Here is a 6,000-nt window from a genome sequence, read left to right on the forward strand (position 1 = left end):
CAGCTGACATAGCCCTGAGTTTTGCCGTAAGTGGGTATTAATTCTCAATAAATGTTCCTTTGACCATATGATTCTTGTGGTAGAGGAGGCCTCCAAAGAGTTAACCACTGTGAAAACTAAGATTGCAGAGTTTGAGAGGGTCAATCTTAACACAATACAAACAGATTCCTCACAAGACTGGCTCATGCAATTACAAAACCAATGTGACAAATATCGATAGGACCTGATTAAGTTCAAAAAGGTCAAGCGTCTGAAGGTAGTACAGGACTACGAGGATAACAGTGTGTATCGTTGGATCAACGGAGACACACCCAGGTATTCATGACATTTTAATAGAAATCAGAGAACACAACGGTCAGTGAGACAACCAATGGAGGTCACGACCTCACAGAGGGACAGTGATTTTGCCATTTCAGAAGGAGAGGATATGGGGATGTCACAGACAGTCCCTTTAGGGGCACGCACTCGCACGACAAACCAAAGTACAAACGTGTCCGCACGAGAAGAGGCAGTCAAAAAAAGAGGGGTAGGAAGACCCCCATGGAAAAGGTACAAGTGATCTTCAATTTATCTGATAGGGTGCTGTCTACAGAAGAACAGTCGGTTCTAAACAAAGGGCTGGCATTTGTCCCAACTAACAGCCACTCTTTCGACTGGAGTTGGGATCTGCATAAATTTAGCAGAAAGATGAGACTTTGTGAACATTTTTCCAGTTCAGCATCTTCGGACAACAGCACCAATCAGGACCGTGTGGAAAAATTCTGCAGGCAGAAAATTAGATCTTCCTTTGACCCACCCGTGCAAAATCCTTCCATTAAATGCTTCACCAGACTCCTCGATGAATCTATTCAAAAATACAATGCTGAAAACAGATCTGTGAGATATAATTTGATGAGAGGGTAGAGGACAGCACTCACAAACTTGGGACGTTATGAGGACATTGTCATCTGCCCCGCTGACAAGGGCAGGTTCATTGTTATCATGAACACCCATGACTATCGCAATGAAATGTTACAACAACTGAGTGACCAACAAGTATATAGAAAATTGCCAAGGGATCCAACCACTGTGTTTAAAAAAGAACTAGATCAAATCCTTCTCTCCGCAAAACAGAACAAGATTATCTTGGAAAAGGTCTTTAAAGCACTGTCTCAGGAGTTCCCCATCACTCCAATTCTATATTCCATTCCAAAAATTCCCAAAAACTCCACGTCCCCACGCGGATGCCCCATTGTATCGACAAGGGACTCTTTGTACCAGCCTGTGTCCCAATATTTGGACACTTTATTACAGCCGTGCATTGTTCATGAGAACACTTATCTTAAAGATACATCAGCATTTGTGGCTGCGATCTGTGAATTTACGAAAGGTTCCTTTGATTTACTAATGTGTACACTGGATGTACACAGTTTGTACACTTCCATCCCGCATGACGAAGGTCTTGCGGCTGCTGCGGAATTTCTGCGGGGCAATAGCAGATACAGTGGGACAGATTTAGATTTTATGTTGCAATTACTATCTTTGGTATTACATCGCAATTACTTCCTTTTTGACTCTCAGTATTACATTCAAACAGCTGGGTGTGCGATGGGGTCGAATGTCTCACCGACATATGCTAACATTTTCATGTTTATTCAAGAAAATAGACTGTTCTTTAGTCAGCCGGAGTTCATGCAATACACTAAACTATTTTTACGGTATATTGATGATTTGATTGTATTCTGGTCGGGCACTCAGGAATCATTTAGTTTTTTATTGACAGCATCAATTTGTCTCAAGGCCCTATTAAATTTACGTACAGAACAAGTTATGAAGAAATTGAATTCTTGGACATTAAATTAACTAGACATGAGGGATGTCTAGTGACGTCTGTTTACTCCAAACCCACAGACCACAATACCTTGCTCAGGTTCTCTAGCCATCATCCATAGCATTGAAAGCAGGACTTCCCTATTCACAAATGTTACGTGTGGCCAGAATTAATAGTGACAGAGCCATGTTAGAAATCCAATTGAACAACATGGTTTTGAAGTTCATCTGTCGGGGGTATCCAGAGCAATTATTGTTACAACAAAAAAATAAAATCCTTGGCATCCCGCGTGAAACTCTGTTTTTCCCTAGTAACCGTAAACAACAACAGGCAAATAAAATTATGTGGCCTTCTTTATTCACAACCAGCAGTAATATTACACAACAAGCCACCAAAGCACTATGGTCGATCATCAGTACTGACACTGAATTAAGTGGTTTGAAAATTAAGTCCCCCATGGCTTGTTATCGTCGTGGGAGAAATATTCGCGACATGGTCGTGCATACTGATATTTCTAGGTTCAAGTGTGAGTCTTCAAGGATGATGTCCATACGCAAGGCTGGATGTCATAGGTGCATCAATTGTGACACATGCAATCATTTAGATGTTGGCAGTTCATTCAGACACCCACATAGTGGAAAATACATCCCAATTAGACACGTGGTGATGTGCACAACCACATACGTCATCTATATAATTCGTTGCCCTTGTGGGTACTACTATGTAGGAAAAACTATCCGTCAATTTAAAGAACGCGCTAACCAACACCAATCAGCTATCCATGCAGCATTAATTTCAGGCAAAAGTGAACAACCTGTTGCACAACATTTTGCAGACAGAAATCACAGCATGGCTAGCCTCAAGTACATGATCATCGATCACTTACCTGATTTTAAGCACGGTGGTGACAGAAATAAGCAATTACTTATTATGGAAGCAAGATGGATTGTCCGGCTGGATACTGTTGCCCCTTGGGGCTTAAATGAGAAAATCTGTTGGAATAGTCTAGCATGATATTATTTTTGCAGCTGTGTTCTCTATGTTTCTTTTTACTTGTGGTAGATATCTGTTCATTAGCTTACAGATGCTGATGTATGGCAAACAAAAGATATGTTTATTAGGTGCTTTTTGATATACAGCATATGCTTAAAAGTCAGATCTATCTTTGCCGTTCTGTGTTTGTGTCGGGTTTCACTGTGCCCCACACCTACACACCGGGACACCAATGTTGTTTTTAACTTTTATTTTTTGTGTGTTTTCTCATTGACACGACCTGGTCCCACCCACAGCTCTGACAGTGGCGTGATTAGGGCTGCCTAGCCCGGTGACGCGGCTGCGCTCCGGGCTTCCATGGTAACCGCTGCCGTTGCCATGACTGCGGCGGGACGCGGGCAGGGCGCGCGCTGGTGTGACGTCTCTGGACTGTGCCCCGCTGCTCTGGAGGGCGGGCCGGGTATCTCACGTGTGTGTGGTATTGTCACTTAGTGGTCTTTATAAGGCTGGTAAGTTGCTTCTTTGTTTAGGTCCACCATTATCCGTGTAGCTGTTTGTGTACATCCTGATGACGGTGTTCTACATAGGGATGTGCACTTGAAATTTTTCGGGTTTTGTGTTTTGGTTTTGGGTTCGGTTCCGCGGCCGTGTTTTGGGTTCGAACGCGTTTTGGCAAAACCTCACCAAATTTTTTTTGTCGGATTCGGGTGTGTTTTGGATTCGGGTGTTTTTTTCAAAAAACCCTAAAAAACAGCTTAAATCATAGAATTTGGGGGTCATTTTGATCCCATAGTATTATTAACCTCAAAAACCATAATTTCCACTCATTTTCAGTCTATTCTGAACACCTCACAATATTATTTTTAGTCCTAAAATTTGCACAGAGGTCGCTGGATGACTAAGCTAAGCGACCCAAGTGGCCGACACAAACACCTGGCCCATCTAGGAGTGGCACTGCAGTGTCACGCAGGATGGCCCTTCCAAAAAACACTCCCCAAACAGCACATGACGCAAAGAAAAAAAGAGGCGCAATGAGGTAGCTGTGTGACTAAGCTCAACGACCCAAGTGGCCGACACAAACACCTGGCCCATCTAGGAGTGGCACTGCAGTGTCACGCAGGATGGCCCTTCCAAAAAACACTCCCCAAACAGCACATGACGCAAAGAAAAAAAGAGGCGCAATGAGGTAGCTGTGTGACTAAGCTCAACGACCCAAGTGGCCGACACAGACACCTGGCCCATCTAGGAGTGGCACTGCAGTGTCACACAGGATGGCCCTTCCAAAAAACACTCCCCAAACAGCACATGACGCAAAGAAAAAAAGAGGCGCAATGAGGTAGCTGTGTGACTAAGCTCAGCGACCCAAGTGGCCGACACAAACACCTGGCCCATCTAGGAGTGGCACTGCAGTGTCACGCAGGATGGCCCTTCCAAAAAACACTCCCCAAACAGCACATGATGCAAAGAAAAAAAGAGGCGCAATGAGGTAGCTGTGTGACTAAGCTCAACGACCCAAGTGGCCGACACAAACACCTGGCCCATCTAGGAGTGGCAATGCAGTGTCACGCAGGATGGCCCTTCCAAAAAACACCCCCCAAACAGCACATGACGCAAAGAAAAAAAGAGGCGCAATGAGGTAGCTGTGTGAGTAAGCTAAGCGACCCTAGTGGCCGACACAAACACCTGGCCCATCTAGGAGTGGCACTGCAGTGTCACGCAGGCTGGCCCTTCAAAAAACTACTCCCCAAACAGCACACGACGCAAAGAAAAAAAGAGGCGCAATGAGGTAGCTGTGTGAGTAAGCTAAGCGACCCTAGTGGCCGACACAAACACCTGGCCCATCTAGGAGTGGCACTGCAGTGTCACGCAGGATTGCCCTTCAAAAAACACTCCCCAAACAGCACATGACGCAAAGAAGAAAAAAAAGAGGCGCAATGAGGTAGCTGTGTGAGTAAGCTAAGCGACCCTAGTGGCCGACACAAACACCTGGCCAATCTAGGAGTGGCACTGCAGTGTCACGCAGGCTGGCCCTTCAAAAAACTACTCCCCAAACAGCACATGACGCAAAGAAAAAAAGAGGCGCAATGAGGTAGCTGTGTGAGTAAGCTAAGCGACCCTAGTGGCCGACACAAACACCTGGCCCATCTAGGAGTGGCACTGCAGTGTCACGCAGGATGGCCCTTCAAAAAACACTCCCCAAACAGCACATGACGCAAAGAAGAAAAAAAAGAGGCGCAATGAGGTAGCTGTGTGAGTAAGCTAAGCGACCCTAGTGGCCGACACAAACACCTGGCCCATCTAGGAGTGGCACTGCAGTGTCACGCAGGATGGCCCTTCAAAAAAATACTCCCCAAACAGCACATGACGCAAAGAAAAATGAAAGAAAAAAGAGGTGCAAGATGGAATTGTCCTTGGGCCCTCCCACCCACCCTTATGTTGTATAAACAGGACATGCACACTTTAACCAACCCATCATTTCAGTGACAGGGTCTGCCACACGACTGTGACTGAAATGACGGGTTGGTTTGGACCCCCACCAAAAAAGAAGCAATTAATCTCTCCTTGCACAAACTGGCTCTACAGAAGCAAGATGTCCACCTCATCATCATCCTCCGATATATCACCGTGTACATCCCCCTCCTCACAGATTATCAATTCGTCCCCACTGGAATCCACCATCTCAGCTCCCTGTGTACTTTGTGGAGGCAATTGCTGCTGGTCAATGTCTCCACGGAGGAATTGATTATAATTCATTTTAATGAACATCATCTTCTCCACATTTTCTGGAAGTAACCTCGTACGCCGATTGCTGACAAGGTGAGCGGCGGCACTAAACACTCTTTCGGAGTACACACTTGTGGGAGGGCAACTTAGGTAGAATAAAGCCAGTTTGTGCAAGGGCCTCCAAATTGCCTCTTTTTCCTGCCAGTATAAGTACGGACTGTCTGACGTGCCTCCTTGGATGCGGTCACTCATATAATCCTCCACCATTCTTTCAATGGGGAGAGAATCATATGCAGTGCCAGTAGACGACATGTCCGTAATCGTTGGCAGGTCCTTCAGTCCGGACCAGATGTCAGCATCAGCAGTCGCTCCAGACTGCCCTGCATCACCGCCAGCGGGAGGGCTCGGAATTCTGAGCCTTTTCCTCGCACCCCCAGTTGCGGGAGAATGTGAAGGAGGAGATGTTGACAGGT

This window comes from Pseudophryne corroboree, chromosome 8 (assembly GCF_028390025.1).
Source record: "Pseudophryne corroboree isolate aPseCor3 chromosome 8, aPseCor3.hap2, whole genome shotgun sequence".
Taxonomy (NCBI): Eukaryota; Metazoa; Chordata; class Amphibia; order Anura; family Myobatrachidae; genus Pseudophryne; species Pseudophryne corroboree.